The sequence below is a fragment of the Silurus meridionalis genome, chromosome 28 (assembly GCF_014805685.1).
Source record: "Silurus meridionalis isolate SWU-2019-XX chromosome 28, ASM1480568v1, whole genome shotgun sequence".
NCBI classification, from domain to species: domain Eukaryota; kingdom Metazoa; phylum Chordata; class Actinopteri; order Siluriformes; family Siluridae; genus Silurus; species Silurus meridionalis.
In genome coordinates this window covers 13,663,926-13,684,727 of record NC_060911.1, presented here as the reverse complement: position 1 = coordinate 13,684,727, position 20,802 = coordinate 13,663,926, and the positions used below count along the sequence as shown (strand labels likewise).

The 20,802-nt window shown below is 40.5% G+C and overlaps 1 protein-coding gene across 30 annotated transcripts in view; it reads right to left on the bottom strand.

Moving 5' to 3' along the window:
• LOC124381709 (neurexin-1a-like) overlaps nucleotides 1–20,802 on the bottom strand; it is a 316,092-nt gene that overhangs the window by 37,217 nt on the left and 258,073 nt on the right. The gene's annotated exons all lie outside the window — the stretch shown is intronic.

Here is a 20,802-nt window from a genome sequence, read left to right as displayed (position 1 = left end):
CATCAAAACTGGTTTCAGTTGCCTTGTGTTAATTTATTTTTTTTCTTTTTGTAATGCAGCAAATAGAGCTTCAGAAATAGCAGGTTGCTAATTATCTTTCCTTGGCTGATGGAAACAGTGTTGGTAAGAAGATTCTATTCAAAGACCACTATTGCCTGAGATTTCAAGTGGATAAATCTCTGGTCTTGCTAAAACCCTTGGTCTGGGGTTTGCATTGACCGTACCATGGTTCAGTTCCCTTCTCAGTGGTTCTCAGGTAATTTGCAGGTGTTTTCTACAAATGCTCAAAAACCATGCAGCCTATTCAAATGGGGCATTCCAGTCTTTTGTCTTTTGAGTTTATTAAAAAAAAACTAATTTTAAAGAGTAGAAACTACCTTTAATTTATTTTTCTTTTCTGCTACATTTATACCCTTATCTCAGCGTTTAACTGATGCCTGAAAAGATACGGCATAGAAGGATTTGTCAGTACACCTGAACCATCCTAAAACATCCTGCATCACTTCATTATCAAGGAACCACCATGACTGGGATTGTCCCTGGATGTACGGCCATCTTTGAAACGTTTACACCAGTCTTAATGCAGTTGCACAGCTCATCAGCGTACTGCAATTAGCCTAGCCGAGCCGCCAAACAATCTTTGAATTGCTCTGGTATAATAAATACAGTGAGGAAAAATTTGAACACCCTGCTATTTTGCAAGTTCTCCCACTTAGAAATCATGAGGGGGGTCTGAAATTGTCATCGTAGGTGCATGTCCACTGTGAGAGACATAATCTAAAAAAAAAAATCCAGAAATCACAATACATGATTTTTAAACTATTTGTTTGTATGATACAGCTGCAAATAAGTATTTGAACACCTGAGAAAGTCGTACAGTAGCCTTTGTTTGCAATTACAGAGGTCAAACGTTTCCTGTAGTTTTTCACCAGGTTTGCACACACTGCAGGAGGGATTTTGACCCACTCCTCCACACAGATCTTCTCTAGATCAGTCAGGTTTCTGGCCTGTCGCTGAGAAACATGGAGTTTGAGCTCCCTCCAAAGATTCTCTATTGGGTTTAGGTCTGAAGACTGGCTAGGCCATGCCAGAACCTTGATATGCTTCTTACAGAGCCACTCCTTGGTTATCCTGGCTGTGTGCATCGGGTCATTGTCATGTTGGAAGACCCAGCCTCGACCCATCTTCAATGCTCTAACTGAGGGAAGGAGGTTGTTACCCAAAATCTCACAATACATGACCCCGGTCATCCTCTCCTTAATACAGTGCAGTCGCCCTGTCACATGTGCAGAAAAACACCCCCAAAGCATGATGCTACCACCCCCATGCTTCACAGTAGGGATGGTGTTCTTGGGATGGTACTCATCATTCTTCTTCCTCCAAACACGTTTAGTGGAATTATGACCCAAAAGTTCGATTTTGGTCTCATCTGACCAAATGACTTTCTCCAATGACTACTCTGGATCATCCAAATGGTCATTGGCAAACTTAAGTCGTGCCTGGACATGTGCTGGTTTAAGCAGGGGAACCTTCCATGCCATGCATGATTTCAAACCATGACGTCTTAGTGTATTACCAACAGTAACCTTGGAAACGGTGGTCCCAGCTCTTTTCAGGTCATTGACCAGCTTCTCCCGTGTAGTTCTGGGCTGATTTCTCACCTTCCTTAGGATCACTGAGACCCCACGAGGTGAGATCTTGCTTGGAGCCCCAGTCCGAGGGAGATTGACAGTCATGTTTAGCTTCTTCCATGTTCTAATGATTGCTCCAACAGTGGACCTTTTTTCACCAAGCTACTTGGCAATTTCCCCGTAGCCATTTCCAGGCTTGTGGAGTTGTACAATTTTGTCTCTAGTGTCTTTGGACAGCTCTTTGGTCTTGGCCATGATAGTAGTTGGATTCTTACTGATTGTATGGTGTGGACAGGTGTCTTTATGCAGCTAACGACCTCAAACAGGTGCATCTAATTTAGGATAATAAATGTAGTGGAGGTGGATATTTTAAAGGCAGACTAACAGGTCTTTGAGGGTCAGAATTCTAGCTAATATACAGGTGTTCAAATACTTATTTGCAGCTGTATCATACAAATAAATAGTTTAAAAATCATATATTGTGATTTCTGGATTTTTTTTTAGATTATGTCTCTCACAGTGGACATGCACCTACGATGACAATTTCAGACCCCTCCATGATTCTAAGTGGGAGAACTTGTAAAATAGCAGGGTGTTCAAATACTTATTTTCCTCACTGTAATTCTGGCTACATGTATAAAAACACAGTATTCTATTTACAGTATTTACAGCATTCTATGAGTCTCCTAACTGTATCAAAGAGAGCTTGAAAATGCCAGACTGCTAATCTAGAGATCTGCGCTACACATTCTCAAACCTCAGGGTAGATAAGCAACTCTACAAAAAGCAATTTTGTACATCTCGTCACAATCTTTATGGCCTGGGGTCTGAAAGATCTAAAGATCAGACATATTGCTTCCTCAAGCGTGCAACACCGGAAAGAACATCACAGGTTTTGCCCTCTCTGTGTGTCCATATGGAGACTGTGTGTACCTCTTGCTTGACCCCCTTGCTTGCAGAGTGTGGCTCTAACAGCAGTGATGAGGTTTTGAGAGGTCACGGGTTCGAGATCAGGCTTGACGGATGTGAAGCGGGAGACCCTCTGAGCGGGAGAACGACACGATGAAAGACAGAACCCATCCATCACACCATCCCCTTTAGACATGGTGATGAGAACTGCCCTTCACAAACCCACTCACACATTCAAACTCACTCTACTCTTGCTTCCATTCCGCCTGCTCTGTTACTAACGACTAATCGATCCGAGGGTCTGAAAGTCCTTAATGGACTTGAGGATCCTCTTGTGAATAATGACTCAAGTACACCTGCAGGGAGGGTAGAACCGAATGTTCCTTTTGGATTATTAATTGTTTAGTTTTCCTATTTTTCTATTCACATCCTGTCTGGCTTCCTTTCCTTGGTTGATGCATTCTGTTCCAGAACAAAAAGATTCTTTCATTTGCGTTGATATGCAGAGTTTCCTCGGAGTACTATGGCAACAAAGGTGTTGTTGGAAGCTAAATACTAGAACCCTTTCACTTCAATGGTACTTGGCCTCTCCCACAGGTTAATGTAGATACATGGATTGGCTTTTAAAAGGGCTACAAGTAGAGCCTCATTAGGAAGCAAACCTGATTATGCAAAATAACATTTGAGGAACACTTGTTTCTTTCAGGTATCCTGGGAGTCTGGGGTACGGGGTTAAGTTTTAAATCAGCAACGGTTAAAAAGGTAGAACCCTTTTTAAAAGCTGGGGGTACAGGGGCCAAGCTGGGGGCATTTTTCTGTGAATACATTCCGAATGCACTGCACATACACCTATCAGTCAAAACATTATGACCACCTGCCTAATATTGTGTTGGTTTTCTTTCGATGCCAAAACAGTTCTGAGCCCTCAAGCATTAACAGCATGAACTTTTTCAGCAATTTGAGCAACAGGAGCTCGTCTGTTGGATCGGACCACACGGACCAGCCTTCGCTCCCCAGGTGCATCAATGAGCCTCGGCTGCCCACGACCCTGTCGCCGGTTCACCACTGTTCCTTCCTTGGACATCCTTTGATAAATACTGCAGACTGGAAACATCCCACAAGAGCTGCAGTTGTGGAGATGCTCTGACCCAGTCGTCTGGACATCACAATTTGGCCCCCATCACTCAAATGGAAATGTTTAAAAGCAAATGTTCTTTTGCTGCCTAATACTTTGGTCGGTGTACATGCAGTACACAAGTTCATTAGATCCATGTCCATTAACTGGTTCTACCATTCATGCAGATCCATTAGACTTTGAGGAGTGGATCTTAGAAAATCTGACTGTTGAAGGCATAAGAGGAATCTAAGTCTATGCTGTCCAGGGCTGTACAAGTAACTCAGAACAAAAGGTTGCTTTGTTTCATATAACAAGACGTCCTTCCATTGGCTTCTCGTTCTTTTTACCTACTATATGCAAAAAAAAAAAAAAAAAAAAGATTCTAGCTTCTTTTTACCTCCTCGTTTTGCAGCAATTACGACCTGAAGGTAGATGAATCAGGTCCTCAAATTCCCCCATCTATACTAGTCAGTCATTGCAATCAGATGGAACTATCAGAATGAGTTCCAGTTGGTGCATTGCAGAGGGATGGACTGCTTTGAAAAAAATAAGTGGCAATGAGAGAGAAAAAGAGAGAGAGAGAAAATGAAATAAATAAATAAATAAAAAAACTCTGACTTGCAGGTGAAATCCAAGGTCATCTATGCCTTGCTGAAATCTGTGCGTATTGATTTTTCATGTTTCTTTTGTTCCCCCACCTGAAGCTGTTTTTCTTTATTACTTAAGAGCGTTATTCTCCTGTCGAGAAGTCCCCGTGCTCGCATTGAGAGGAAAAAAAGAATCGCTCGGCTGCATCGACATGATGTGTGACGTGACGTGCATGATCCGAGATAAACGCCGGATCGGGTGCGATCGCGTCTGAAACGCTAAATGAGATTCGGAATACGTTTCAGGTAATTGTCTAATGTGAAGAAATCACTCGATGGACATCTGAGGGGTGTTTTTTCTGAGATGGAGCGGGTTTTAAAGGAGACGCGAGGACGCTTGGATAGCAAGCTGCTCTCGAATCCAGGAAGGAACCTTATCTATTATTGAAAGCGAGCCGTAAAAAAATGGTTTGCAGGGGGAAGAAGTAAACATGTTTGATTTGAAAACCTGGTGACTTTTCCACAAAAAAAAAAAAAAAAAAGAAATGCGCTCAAAAAATCCATACACCAATCAACCAATAACATTAATTAGGATTAGCATCAGCGATTAGCCAAGTTTGGTTTACGCGTCCATGAAATAGTAACCCAGGTCCGAACTTAATCCCCGTTCAACTCAGGAGCGCTACATCAACACAAAGCCAGATTACACGCCAGCAATCATCTGGAATCCAAGCGTCACACTGATTATTGAGGATTTGTGCGCTGTTTAGCGTACACACTACCTGAGGCATGACTTAAACTCTCGGAGGCTCGGCAAAACTACTGATTTACATCGCGCACACGTTCACCAACATGCAAATACTATTTCTACTCAAAGTTATTAAAGACCGGAATTTGTGTTTTGTTTTTTTCGAGTAATGATCACGTTAGCTGGTAACATAAATCCCGTCTTCACAGAGCTCATGAGCTTTCATGCGCCGCTACTACTGCTGCTGCTAGCGGCAAATTCGCAACCTCAGAGCTGTTATTAGCTTATCTTTCCTAAGAATGCTAACAGTGTTGAATTTATCAGGTAAACGCTAACAGCTAAATTACCAGAGAAAAAACTGACACACAAACACAAACACACACACACACACACACACACACGCACACTACACTTTCTGTGAATATTTCTAACCTCTACTTCTTACTTCAATTGATGAAGAAAAGGAAACTGCTTATGATGTAAATCAAATTCGATACTATGGCAGTGTATAGATAGATAGACTGTTTGCCAAAAGTATTGGGACACCCGACTCTTCCAGCCGTAACTGATCCTTTCTTCAAACTGTTACCACAAACCTGGAGACACACAATTCTGTAGGATGTTTTTGGATATGGTACCATGAAAATCTCCCTTCGCTTAAACTTGGTGACCTAAACCTGTTCCAGCAAAACCAGCTTCATGAAGATATGCTTTCCATGGGTTGGATGAAGTGGGAGATCTCCTGCTATAGAGCTCCAACCCTTTGGGATGAATTCTAATGACACACCAGGCCTCCTGACCTCAGCTACATGAGTTCCTGACTTTATTAACGCCTTTGTGGCTAAAAGAATCTCCTCAAAATCTATACAAAATCAAGTGGAACGTCTTCCCATAAAAGTGGAGGTTGGAGGATAGGAGCAAATGTGGAATGGGATATTCAGAAAGTACACATTAATCTCATGGTTAGGTGTCTACAAGATGGATGGATGAATGGATGGATAGAAAGAACTGATTACAGTAGCTGTACTAAGTGTATAAGTTCGGACCTAAGTGTATACCACAGTTTACCCTTTGTTATAAAGTTAGATATTGCAAAACTGCTGTAGGAACCTGCCCTCACGAGCTCCTGCTATCCCGCACATTGTTAGCCACAGACCCGGTGAAGAAACCTGAGCACCACAGTGGACAAACAGACTGATCCCAGCGGTTTGCATCTGCTCAGAGGCTATTTTCTGACCAGGTAAACTGCATATTAGGTGTCTCCTATAGCCCTAGTCTGTTCATGTTCCACAGGAGGATTTCAACAGTTTAACTTAGTAGGACACTCCCCGAGGTGGATGAGGCAGGATGTCGAGTCTCAATCTGTCTGTGGATGTTTTTTTTTGTTTATTTTTACTTGAAAAGTAAAAAGTGAAAGAAACCCAGGAGGAGGTCGCTCCCAGACCACTCAGCCGTAGCAGAAGCATCTGCTGGAGGGTCGCATTCAGGTCTGGCTAGCAGGACACGGGCTGCTCTCAGTGTGTTTACATTGGGGATCTACCATGATAATCCATTTGGCATTAGATCTGAAGGACATGAGTTCAAATCCCAGCCCTACCAAGCTGCTGTTCTTGGGCCCCTGAGCAAGGCTCGTTAACCCCATAGCTGCTAAGTTGTATGAATGAGATAAAGGTCTCTCTAAATCTGTGTAAATCTATAAGTAGCTCCGGACCTGTAAAGAGTTCCGTTAGCATAAAACTGGGATGCGATTAGCTAGTTACCTCTAGTAATGTTTTTAACATAATCCAGTCCACAATTTCAGAAGCCTGAGCAGACGGACATGGTCATCGAAAGGAAATAAAAATAAGCAGGTATGGAATCGGATTAAGTATTTGAGAAAAAAAAAATGCAACAAAAAAAATAATGTTTGATTTAAATGAATCACATTCAATAATAGCAAACTTTTTAATTTTCAAATACAAAAGAAATAACTTTTAAATAAATAATTTTCAATGTGTATAAAACAATAAGTGCATCGTTTTCGAAGTCCTCACTGATTGGTTGTTTGGTTAATGTATTGATTGTTTGAAGTATTGATATATTGGTTGAATAGTTGAGATATTGACTGATTAATGTATTGATTAAATGGGTGATTTGTTTATGTATTGATGTGCTAATTGATTAGTTGACAGGTATTAATTGATGACTTGATTAATTGAGATGTTGGTCAAGGTATTGATTAACTGGTTAATTGGTTCATTGATATATTAACTGATTGATTGTCAGATTAGTTGATTTGAGGTTTTGATTGAGTAGTTGGTTGATTGAATGGTTGATTGATGTATTCATTGATTGACCAAATTGTTGGTTGCTGCATTGATTGATAGTTTGACTAGTAGTCCCTTTGATGTATTAACTAATATATTGTTTGATTGATTGTTTGCTCTATTGATGAATTTTTTCGATTGAATTTATGGTTGATTGATTTATGTATTAACTGATTGATTGCTTAGTGTATTGAGGTTTTGACATCCCGATTGGTTAATTGGAAGGTTCATGGAAGGATTGTTATAAGTTGACTGCAGTAAATAAAAGACTACAGTCTACAGAATACTAATTTACCTCATGTTTCACCTGCTTCATCCAGTCTTCCTGAATTTCTCCCATAGCTGCACATGGACCATGTCGGACGAATCCCAATTGCTGTGTAACTTTACACTGCAAATTAGCTGCATGTGATGAAAAGCTGTATTGTTGGACTTTCACGAACAATAAAAACGGAATTTCGTCCAACAACTGCCACACTCGCGAGCTGATTAATGAACGTGCCCCTGAATGAAACGGTATATGGGTCAGGCCTTTTTACGATTATCACACATAAAAGCAATTAATAATAATGAGGGCAGCTTTAGACAAACAAATACAAAAGCAATAATGGGCCAAATTACGAACAATGCAGAAGTGATACTTCTTCGTCTCAAGTGCATTTTGTTCCTTTTCTCTTAAAGGTTTATTAAAAAAAATTAATAATCAACGACTTCTGTCCAATCAGAATTCACATGCCTGACAGTATATACATTCCACTGACAAAATATTGGAACATCCAAACATTATGTGGTTCTTTCCTGACCTACTGTATTAACACACACAGGTCTCTGGATGACCCAAACGTGAGCTCTATAAAGATCTGCTTGACATGGGTTGGAAGATATAAAAGATCTTGGGATGAATTGGAACATCACCCCAGGCCTCCTCACATTCACCTACAGCTGAATTTGTACAAAGTTCTACTCTAAAATTTAGTGGAACACCTTGACTGTTGTGGAATGGGACGTAAGACAGAGTACATGTGTGTGAATGAGAGGGAGGGCAGTGGAGGGTTGCGGTTGCAGGGAGAAGAGGTGGAGAAGGTGGAGGAGTTCAGGTACCTGGTGTCAACAGTGCAAAGTTATAGAGAGTGTGTTAGAGAAGTAAAGAAAAGAGTGCAGGCAGGGTGGATTGGGTGGAGAAGAGTGATAGCAGGAGTGATATGTGATAGAAGAGTATCTGTGAGAGTGAAAGGGAAAGTTTATAGGACTGTGGTGAGACCTGAGATGTTGTATGGTTTAGAGACAGTGGCATTGAGTAAAAGACAGGAGGTGGAGCTGGAGGTAGCAGAGCTGAAGATGTTGAGGTTTTCGTTGGGAGTGACGACGATGGACAGGATTAGAACCGTGTTTATTAGAGGATGTTATTAGCATGTAGGATGTTTTGGAGACAAGGTGAGGGAGGTGAGATTGAGATCGTTTGGACATGTGCAGAAGAGGGACATGGGGTATATCAGTAGGAGAATGCTGAGGATGGAGACACCAGGGAGGAGGTTTATGGATGTGGTGTGGGAAGACATGCAGTTAGTTGGTTTGAAAGAGGCAGATGTAGAGTACGGGGGGGGAGACGGATGATCCGGTGTGGCGCCCCCTAATGGGAGAAGCTGAACGAAGCAGAAGAAGATGTCAAAAGTCTTTATAAAAAAAAAGATGATATGAATATGGGAAAAGATAAATAAATGTGATTCTGTTTCCTGTTTTGGTGTAAATCACACCAAAAAAAAGCATCTGGTGTTTAGATTCCGCCTCTTGACTAACAATCAAATGGCTCCCGATGCACAAAAGATCGTGTAATTACAGAGGCCATAACAAGGACGTGTTCAAGTCCCGCCCCAGAGACTGGATGTAAATGGAAGGTGGTTCTTATCATCTTTCTAATCGAGCGAGGTCATCCTCAAACTAATGACTCACATTTGCAATTAGAGCTAATTAATTATCTCCGCGATTGTGCGCAGGGACCGAAACCCGGTGAAGAGAGAGATGTGTGTGCGTCTCGGTGCGGGTGACCGTGGAAAGCACGTCGGTGTTCCGTCTCGGCAGGTGAGCCATAACAAACACGCCGATCGCGCCAGCGGAGACCGAGACAAACACGGCGACCCGCTGCGCCGAAATAATTGAGAAATCGGTTTCTTGCTATCAGACTTTCTTTAATACGGGAGCGACTTTGACTGCGAGGATGATCACAGGATTTCTATTCGGATCAAGTTTTAAATATAAAAATCGCTCGTTATATATCCACTAAACGATGTCCGTCGTCTCTTTCTAGCCTCTCTATCTTCACCCATCCCTCCGTCCGTTTACCTCTACTATTTATCCTGCTATCCATACGTCTATCTCTCAAAACCTCCATCGATCATTTTTGTTTTTGATCTCTATCCCTCTTGTTTTTCTCTTTCTTTTTTACTTTCTTACTTTCTTTCTTTCTTTCTTCTCGGTCACTTTATACATCTTACTGTATTCCCTCGTTCCTTCTCTTTCTTCCTGTTTAAAAACTGTCGTTCATTTTGTAGAATTTTTTCCTTTGTTCTCTCATTTCTTTTTTTCACTGTCGAATATAAACGATCAGTATAAACTATTAATATTGTTCCTTTCTGTTTTTCCTCCCTCCTTCATTTCTTTCCCTTTTTTCCTCCACGCCTTCCCTTCCTTTAATTTAACAAAAAATACGGCAAACATGTTTTTCTTTCTTTCTTTCTTTCTTTCTTTCTTTCTTTCTTTCTTTCTTTCTTTCTTTCTTTCTTTCTTTCTTTCTTTCTTTCACCGCTTTGTTTCCATCCTTCTTTCCTTCTGTTGTTCACGTTCCCTTTTTTTCCTCAATAAAAATACTACTTTCTTTTTCTTTCTCCACCTCCTCTTTCTTTGTGCTTTCCATCCCTTATTTCGATCTATTCCTCTTTTTTTTTTCTTCAATAAAAATACTGCTATCTTTCTTTCTTCTTTCTTCTTTTCTTGCATGTTTGCTGTAGTCACTCCAGACTATACATCCTGGAAATTGAATTTCACCGAGTCACATGACTAAAACTCCTGCTACAGACCTTCAACCCTATTAAAAACCTTTGGGATGAAATGAAACATCACCTCAGGCCTCCTCCACATTTACCTGTGGCTGAAGTTACTCCATACACCTTCTCAGAAGAGTGGAGGTGATGAGAGAAAATGATGGAAAACTAGTGTGGAACATTCAAAAGGTAGCAAGTATCAATCTTATGGTCAGATGTGTACAAATGTTGTTCATATACTATAATTTATAAGTAAGAGATTTTTCAAGACTATTCAAGATGATCTGCACTAAAAAGAAATAGGTATTAAAACCACTAGGGAATAAAAAAAAAAGGTGATTCTTCTTCCCACCTTGGAGTAAATCAGACGAAAAAAGGGTCTGACTAACAAAAGGACGCCACCTGACGCACAAAAGGAGAATTGACGAGGCCGTAACAAAGACGTGTTCAAGAATCTTAGCTAAAACTAGTCACTGTTTTTTTTCTTTTATCTCCCCTTGCTTTCACAACTCGACAGCATTGGGACTCAAACGCATTGGGCTTCGCTGAGAATTTCGCAACGGCAAATTGCTGGCGCACGAAGCCGTTAGCCAGAATCGAGCTATCACGATAAACTGTGGCTCTGCAATTACTGTAGTGTTTAGAAAACAACAACAACAGCAAAAAAAAATTAAAAAATAAAAAAGTCCAGCATGTTTGCAGGCGCAATAACAGAAGAGTCCCTAGAATTGGCAGTGTTTGTGTTAGTCATTGTCAGCCCTGGCGCTAGCGCTTCCTGTTTGCGCTAGTAATTAAGTGTGATACATCTAATCAGTCGTAATGCAGAAGGCAAAAAAGCGATATGACATGCGGTTACAATATCAGCGAGTGGGAGAGTGCAGATGTCTCCGCCAATTATCTCCACCATCCCGAACAACTCCGCGAGAGGGAAGAAAAAAAATCGCGTACAGCTCTCCAGGCCAGGCGACTCCGGAGAGACTCGCCGACACCCCCCGGAGGCAGGAAAGCGAACGCCTCGTTTGAGGAGCTACTTAATCAGAGCGTTCCCATGTGACTCGCGTAATAGTGCTAATAGTGTATCCACCCTCTCCGAGTCTCTCTCAGCACCTGCGTGATTAATGAAAGCGGTGGACGGCGGAGATGGAGGTTCATCAACCGAGAAGAGACCTTTGCACCTCACTCCAGCCAGACCGAGGGCCACCAAATCTCAATCTTAAAAAAAATTTCAAATAAGACTCAACCAGATCTCAAACTGAGCCTTAAAGTGTAACCAAATCTCATTCTCCTTCGACCCATCCATCCATCCATCCTTATTTTCTTTCTTTTCTTGTCAGTTTTGTAGAATTGTGCATTGTTTAAAATCCGTTGGTTCCTTCGTTCCTTTATTCATTCGAATGAAACTCCACAGTCACTCTGTATTTTAAAATCCCTGCTTCCTTCTTACTTTCTAAACTTACTTCCCTCCTTCTTTCATGTCTTTTTTACAGACTATAAACAAGGCAATGGCTTTGTCAAACGTTTCTTTCCTAATCATTTTGTTCCCTCCATCCTTTCTTCCCTCTTTTCATTTCTAATATCTTTGCCTTTCATTGGTCCATTTTTCTTTTTACAAAACAAATTATGGATTCGTGTTTTCTTTCTTTCTTTCTTTCTTTCTTTCTTCTTTCTTTCTTTCTTTCCTTCTTTCCTTCTTTCTTTCTTTCTTTCTTTCTTTCTTTCTTTGACTTCCATAAAAAATACTGCAAAGATTCCGTCATTTCTTCCTTACTTCTGTTATTCACTTTCTTTTTAATTATTTTCCAGATAAAACTAAATACTAAAATCATCAATCAATCAATTATTTCTTTCTTTCTTTCTTTCTTTCTTTCTTTCTTTCTTTCTTTCTTTCTTTCTTTCTTTCTTTCTTTCTTTCTTTCTCTCTCTTCCATAAAACATTCCTTCCTTTCTTCCTCACTTCTGTTGTTCACTTCCTTATTTTCCAGATAAAACAAAAAAATAATTGATATGACTGAAATCATGTCCTTCCTTCCTTCCTTTCTACCTTCCTTCCTTCTTCCCTTCCTTCCAAATAAAGGAATGAATCCTTCCAGTACGTATCTTTTCCTATAACATTGACAACATTTTCTTGTTATTTTCTGAATGAACCCAGTAACAGTTAGTTTGATTATCCACCGCTCTCCTGCTCCTCTGTCCTGTGCTGACAAAGAGAACAACCATGTGCACTTGTGAACACCTTCAGTCTCGTCTGAGCTCACGAAAGGTCCGATTTACTTCAAACATAAAGACAGAAAGTGGCATGGCACGGTCCAGCTCCTTCTCCAGCAGTCTCTTTATTGGCTCAATGAGCTGTCAGTTTCCGAAAAAGAGAGACGGAGAGATGGGCAGATGGGGAGGGTCTCATCCACACAGAAAGACAGTTTGTCAGCAGAGCATTAAAGCTCATGTTTGTGAGATTGGATTGAGCTACAAGAGAATGAGCTTCATCAGGATGCCGACACCTCCTCCAGAGGAGCTCAGATAAAGAAAACTCCTTTACCTGTTCACTGAGAAAACCTGCAGCTGAACTCTTGCTCTCCTACAGAGTTTCCTCACAATCTTCAAACATCATCTGTTTTTTTATTTCTAACTTTTCTAGATTCTATTCACAATGAAAAGATTGTTTAGATCACAGTGTGGCCAGAGTACATTATAGTACCTATCCATCCATCCATCCATCCATCCATCCATCCATCCATCCATCTAACCATTTACCCACCATACCTTCTTCCATTTATATAGCCATCCATCTATTAATAAGTTCATCTATCTATCTATCTATCTATCTATCTATCTATCTATCTATCTATCTATCTATCTATCTATCTATCTATCTATCTATTTGTCTGTCTGTCTGTCTGTCTGTCCGTCTGTCTGTTCCTCAATTTATCTCACCATCTATCTAGCGTAAATCTATCTGTCCATCAAACCGTCCACCCATCTCTGCATTCATCTATGTATTGAATCATCCATCCATCTATCCATCCATCTATTTATCTAACCATTGATCCCTCTATCCATACGTTGCTCCATCTATCTAAACCATTTATCCACCCATACATTCATATATATATATATATATATATATATATATATATATATATATATATATATATATATATATATATATATATATATAAAACCATCCACCTATACTTTCATCTATTTATAAATCCACCCATCCATCTATCCATTTTTATGTTCAGCCATCTATCTAACCATCTATCTGGCCTTACTTTCATCCATCCACCAATCCCTTCATCCGTTCTTGTTTCTCGTTTCTCTATTCCTGCAATTGTGTATTTTCACTGAATTAAAGCCAACAAACGAATCAAGATGTTTAAAACCTTTTGAAAAAAAATAGAATTTCCGTCATGTTGGGGCAAATTCTGAAAAGCCGTCACCTAGGAAACGAGAAGGCTACTACACTACATGGACAAAAGTATGGTATTTTTTCAACATCCCATTCCACATTTAGTTCCCATTCTCTGTTATAATACGATTAGAACTAGATTTTAGAGTGGAGATTTGTGAGATTCCTTCAAAGTCAGTTGTCCCAATACTTTTGCCTCATGTCGTGTAAGCGCGAGTACTTATGTAAATAACGAAGCGGATGAAGCAACGATTCGTCTCTACACTGACATCTCACACTGGTGTAACACTGAGGGGAAATCTGAAGAATCTCCATCCTGATCTGGAGCTCTGCACACACTCAGATTGTTAATGCAGTCAGGAAGATCTCCGAGTCCGTGTAGAGAAATTCTTCTGTTACTTTTCTTCTGCGTCTCGGAGAGTTTCCTGTACCATTCTCAGCTTTTCCCCTCTGAGCTTTGCAAGATAATTACTACAGCATGTCCTCCGGGTTCTAACTCGTTATTGATGATGGGTGGATGTCAGAGAGAGAGAGAGAGAGAGAGAGAGAGAGAGAAAAAAGTGCGTGTGGTAAGCTGAAAATCTTGTTTTGAGGTAGAAGCTTTGCTACACCTCTGTTAGCTTAAACGTCCAAAAAAAGGAATGAACACGATAAGCTAAAAATAGCATGACTCCAACAATATGGCCTTGGACATGAATGCCATTTCACCTCGATCTCTAGAACACTTACAACACGCTAACACAGGCTCTAGAAGATGCACGACACTCATGCATGTTAAAAATAGGGTGTAGAACATGCACCTAATGCCAGCACTGAGTCTAGAACACTATTGCCATGCTAACACATGCAGTAGGACACCAACACCATGTCAATGCAGGCTCTAGAACTTATATCTCAGGTTAACACAAGTGCTAGAAGACTTTACACCATGCTTAATTAGACTCCAGAACACGCTTTATATCAGCAAGGGCTGCAAGATCATTTTAACATGTGCTCTAGAAAATGTAGGCCATATTAAGACAAGCTTTGAAGCACATATACCATGTCAACGCAAACCCTAGAACATTAATGCTATGTTAACATATGTTATCACAGCCTCTAGAACATTTTATATAAAAAATGGGGTGTAAAACATGCAAACAATGCTAGCACTGAGTCTAGAATACTATTGCCATGCTAACGCTTGCACTAGGACACTAATGCCATGTCAAAACAGACTCTGAAACACCAGCGCCATGTCAATGCAGAACGTATATCTCATGTTAACACAACTGCTAGAACATTGCACACTATGCTAAATTAGACTCCAGACTTGCTAACAAGGGCCGCAACATCATTTTTACATCTTCTCTAGAAAATGTAGGCCATATTAAGACGGGCTTTGAAGCACATTTACTATGTCAACACAAACTCTAGAACATTGCTAGTTAACATGCTTTATAACTTTATAACTCAAAAAAATTAAGACAGGCTTTAGAACACGCGTCATGTTAACACAGGCTCTAGAGCACTAACGGCATGCTATCACATGCGCTAGAAATTCTTTTAGAACACTAAAACCATGTAAATGCAGGTTCTAGAACATGCAGATCATGCTATCATAGGCTCCATATGCCATGTTAAGAAGACGTTGTGTCATGTTGTCACCGGTTTTACAACACCAAGGCTCTTGAAACCCGATGCCACGGTAATACAGGCACCAAACCCATGTCAAAGTGGTAAATGTTATCACGTGCTCTAGAACATGTCTGTCTTCTTATTACTGGCTCCAGATGCATGTATGGTGTATGGTGTGTTAACAGGGGCTCTAGAACACAAGCGCCACGTTAACACGGGCTCTAGGACACCAACACCATGCTAGCATGGGCTCTAGAACACATATGCCCTGGCAACACAGGCTGTAGAAAACCAATGCCACATTAACGCGGGCTCTAGAACATGTACGTCCTGGCAACACGGGCTCTAGGCTGATGGAAATTCAAGTGAATCCCTGCAATTCTCCTTCCTTCATCCCTTCCTTATGATGTCATAATAGCTGACCAATCAGCAGCCTTGTTGTAAACACAGTACAGGTGCCCACTATAAGCTCAACCTTATTTGTTTTTCTTCTTTTTTGTTTTGCACCAAAAATTCATTCACAGCGAGCTCGGCTCAGCTTGGCCGTGTTCATCATCTCTCAGGATGACAACATGAATCATCACAGGTCATTTCCGGAAAGTTCTCCTGTGCCTTGTGTTTTCACTAAATCAAGGCCATAAATTCAGTATTTTTCTGAAAATAAATTTTCACTGAAAAAACAAAACAAAAACAAAGATCTAACAGCATCCTGAAGATCTTTGCAAGCGAATCAAAATACTTTAAAGGACAAAAAAACATGTTGGGACAAATTCTGAAACCTTTATCTAGAAAATGAGAAGACTAGCACTATATTGGCAAAAGTTTGTGGACACCGGACCATAAGATTGGTATGTTTATTTGTGAACATCCCATTCCACATTAAGTCTGCTTTTACTTTTATAATAACCTCCACTCTTCTGGGAAGATGTTCCACTAGATTTTCTAGTGGAATTTTTCAACCAGTAAAGTCAATAGGGTTGGAGCTCTATGGCATGAGATCTTCCACGCCAGCCCATGGAAAGCATGTTACACTAAGAGGGATCTGAGGAACCGCTCAGCGCTGGAGCTTCAAAGAATCCTAATCACATATTCTCATTTTGGCAATTAATAGTTTTTTTAATTGGGATATTTCAATTCAGTCGACACTCGAGACAAGCCGTGGATTAACGTTTCTCCTATGTCTTTATTTAGCTTCGAAAGATCTCCTTAGTGTTAAATGAGGACTTAATTTTCGAAACTTTTTATGATTATTATATAAGTTTCAAACATTTTTTCACTTTGAGAGCAAGAACAATTTTTATTCCTCCTGCCATTCGGTGATGTCACAACAAACTGGCCAATCAGCAGCTTCCAATGAAATCCTTCCAACGAAACCACAATGTATTTCTCAATCATCGCATCGTTCTTTCTTTCTTAACTTATTTTTTCCTTCTTTCATCAAACTTTCCCTGTAGAATATCAACAATGTGAAGCATTAATTTCTTTCTTTCTTTCTTTCTTTCTTTCTTTCTTTCTTTCTTTCTTTCTTTCTTTCTTTCTTTCTTTCTTTCTTTCTTTCTTCTTTTCTTTCCTTTCTTCTGTTATCCCTTTCCTTTTGTCAATTAAAACCATCCATCCATCCATCCATCCATCCATCCATCCATCCATCATTTAAAATATAGCATTTTCAACTCATCCCCCATCTTTTCTCCTTTTCTTTTGGTCCCACTTTTTTTCCCTTTCTTCTTTGTCTATCATTTCCTTTCATTCATTCATTCTTTTTTCTTCCTAACTTTCTCACACTCTCTCGCAACCTCTTCTAACTCTCCAGTTCCTTAAATTCATCTTGTGCCTCAAGCCATTTACCGAAAAATTTAAAGACAAAGAGACAAAGACATTAGACAAGGAAAAATAGAGAAAACAAGAGAGAAAGAGTGAGAGAGACGGAGAGAGAGAGAGATAGAAAAACATACATATATAAACACCAGGGATGGTAAGGTTCAGCGATTAACATCGGTGCTTCGGCATAAACGTTAAAGTTGTGATGCGGTACAGTTTGGCATTTGGATGCGTTTCGCTTTTATTATCTGGAAATTGACCAATCATTTTTGCGACCAATATTTTCTTCTAAGATAGATTTCTCGTCGCTAAACCGTTTCTCGAGCGCGTTCTCTCAGCGCCCAATGCTGCCGCATGAATATGACCTGTCGCAATGCTATGGAGACTGAGGCATGTCCTGAGAGTCACATAGAATACAGATTAACATGGCAGAGGTAGAGCTGTAACTTCTCGCAGAAACAACAGGAAAAGAACGTCTGCTTTTATTTCATCGTTGATTTTTTTTTGCACTACGAAGGCGTGTTCGTGAAAGGACCACGCGTTAGACATCAGTTAAGTAAAGTGATGATTTGTTGTTTGTCTGAACCAAAGAAATAAAAGCGAACTGTCTGTATGGGATGTTAAAGAGCGTCGTATCATCTTTTAACATTCAAAGTAATGCTACGGATCCACGAACGCACCTGAGCGTAAATTCCTGTCTGGGCTCCACTTCCGCGTTCTGCAGTCTCCGTCTGCAGCGTCGTTCGTTATTGTGTCTGATTTATGAGCTCATTTGCGTGTTATAAGTGCTCAGCATTGCTCTTGTAGCTCAGTGGGGATTTTTTTTTTCCTTTTTCTTTTTTGTCCCTGGTTAATTTTTAATCACCTCACCGTTACACAGCTGCGCAACAATAAGCAATTAAGACATTTTTTTTCGCGCCTCCTGACTTTATTCTGGCTCGGGTGCACTCTTTCCCTCCGAGTCGAGAGCCGGGAGGTTTCATCTCAGCGGTAACGTTCAAACGGGAAAAAAAATCGGCCTCGGATTTGCCAGGATGGAGTCTCCCAAAGTTTTTTTTTGTTTGTTTTTTTTTCGGGGGTGATCCCCTTCCTAACGAATTCCGCCCACATGAGGCGAGGACGAAATCGCATTACCACGATAAGCCGGTAGTCACGTGTAACGCAAGATAAAAGCTGCGTTGTGCCAACGTACAAAAACCTCACGGGGAGTTTAGATTTGATGGAAAGACATTCACTTACACATGATTACTCGCTCAATCGTGACACGAGGATCATTTAGACGAGCTCAAACAAGACGATCAAATGATAAAAAAATGTCCAGAGTTGCAGGATTGACATCATATCCTGGTTCAAGGGGTTACACCTGAAAATCCGACCATGCAGGCTCAGCTAGATTCAATCAGGACCTTCGTCTGGTCATGTGACACACAAACCGAACCAATGGGAGGACTAGTTGGGAATCAACCCCGCCTGGCATGTACGGTTCTGGCATACAGATGTTCCTAATAAGCTAGCATGAAAATGTTTCCTTTGGAACTAGGAGAAACCAAACCTGTTGCAAAGTGCACAAAACTAGCTACATGAAGATCTGATTTCCATGGGATGGAAGATGTGGAACTGCTCTAGAGCGCTGACCCTATTGAACATGATGAAAGTGAATGCTGAAGGCACAGCCCAGACCTCCTCACCTTACCTACATCTACATCAGTGAGCGACTTATTGTAGTAGCAAAGTTATAGGGTTGGTCAATTTCGAATCGATTCAACTTTATTGCCAAAGAAATGCAGTTCCAACATCTCGTAATGGAAGTGCATAAAGTGGCTTATCTACAATAGCTAGCAATATGGTAAATGAGGGTATGGGTCCATATGCACAGAGGTTTGGGTGATTAATGTACAGAAGGTGCATACACAAGGTGGTATCAAAAAGTTTTGAAACTAGCAAATTTTTACAAGAAAGTTCTTCTGGAATGTGCCATGGAAGCAACACATTCTTCAATTCGTGATTTATGAGGGTTGGTGCTCCTTGTGACTGTGCGTGCAGCCTTGTGCTGCCATCTGTTGGGAAGTTACGGAACTAGTCCTGAAAGCTTTTGATATTTTTGGTAATGAACAGTCTAGAATTTTTATGGTTGTTTTATTTTAACAGAGAAAGACCAAAAAAAAAAACCAAAAAACATCAAAGGTAATAAATTAATTTGCATTCGAAAATAAGTATTCGATCCCTTAACAAATTGGCAAGAATTCTGACTCCCACAAGCCCAAGTTAGTCCTGTACGTTCAAGAAGGTACTCCTAATATCAACTCATTATGTGTATAAAAACCAGTCATTTACATTGAATGGAGTTTGGCAGCCCCTATCTAGAGTATCGCTGTTATCTAGAGCAACTTCATTTCAATGGTGCAACTGAGAGTGTTAAGAGCCCAGCAATGGCAACTTCCAATACCTCAACCCCTGAGCTCCTACTTCCTTCGGAGGATTTACTTAAAGGTTCTGCATTTACAAACTGCTTTCTAACTAGTCGCAATGTTTCATGGAAAACCGAATCCCTGAAGGTTGAAAACGATATATAAATAGCCGGGGAAAAAAAAGGTGAGAATATTGTGTTAGCCCGTGCTGTTTATTCTGCGTCCCAGATTTAATAGCAGACTCTTCAGTAGTGATCAAGCGGAACCCAGCAATTTCACCTTGAGGGCTTCGGTGCCCCCGATGCACACCGATTTGGCACGAGCATGATTCAGTACATTTCGTGATTTGGTCCTCATCACGTCACCAAAAAAAAAAGGACACTTCCCTTTTGTTCCTTTTGTGCCACAAACACAATACAATCGGTCGCCTCCGGAGGCTTATGCATGCTCTCTGAAGCATGAGGTCGGAGAAGAACCCGGAGGCTGCGTTACTTTAAAAAGCGTCCGCTCAGTAGATAACAAGCTAACCCGAACGAGGTCTTCGCATCTGAACCACTTCACTTTCACTGACATAAAAACGGCAACGGCAGCAAATCGCATTATTCCCCCAACAATCCCGTGAATGAAAAGGAAAAACATGCGCATCGAGATAATTCCGGGCTGTTTTATTTATCCGAGTCGATATTTTTTTTTCACAGGAATCCAGGACAAACCAAAGCATGACATCACCGGTTCAGCGTTTGCGAAGCTCAAGGCGTAAGACGCTTATGAATCGAAGTGGTTTGAATGCTTGTGATTTTTCTGCAAATCGTTTAAATCTTCTTGGATGAAAAAATGGCCACGATGAGCGATGAGCATTCCTGCCCGTGTCCTTGTTTCAGTGTCATTTGTCAGATTTTTTGTTCTCAGGAATTGACACCATTTGAAGTGGGCGGGGCTTATGGAGACTGGACCCGTTTACCGTTTTTTTTGCTATTTAAATATTCAGATTCCTAAATTAATGGAATTTAAATATTTAAAAACTATATATAACGTACTAAAAATCTATAAAACATCAAATAGTATTTCAAATAATATATAACATACAGTAGGAGGGAAAAGACCATCGATCCATTTAGTAGCAGGTTCCCTCTAAAGGTTCCCTCAGGAAAGCTAGCACTGAAGCTGGAAGTTTCATCTCTTGAAGCTAATGATCATAGATGTTGGGATTTAAA